The sequence below is a fragment of the Penaeus monodon genome, chromosome 28, assembly GCF_015228065.2.
Source record: "Penaeus monodon isolate SGIC_2016 chromosome 28, NSTDA_Pmon_1, whole genome shotgun sequence".
NCBI lineage: Eukaryota > Metazoa > Arthropoda > Malacostraca > Decapoda > Penaeidae > Penaeus > Penaeus monodon.
Genome location: NC_051413.1, coordinates 26437739 through 26438011, shown reverse-complemented (window position 1 = coordinate 26438011; position 273 = coordinate 26437739).

Genomic DNA, 273 nt, shown 5'->3' with positions numbered 1-273 from the left:
AGTTTTAAAGAAAATCAAATAATATAGAATGAATCCAAAAGGTTTTATATCTGTTCCATGTGCTGCCCATTTTTTGGTCGCTCGCAGCCACTGTAACTCATTTGTTTTTCCCGCCATTTTCCTGCCATCTGTTTCCCCCCACCCGTTTCTTTTTTTCTCTCTTTTTTTTTGCACACGGTGTATATTTTTTCTTCTTCTCTGGGATTTCATTAAATCTAGGGATAAATCGCAGAACAGTTCGAGGAATAGTTATTTATAACTCCTATTAGTTTG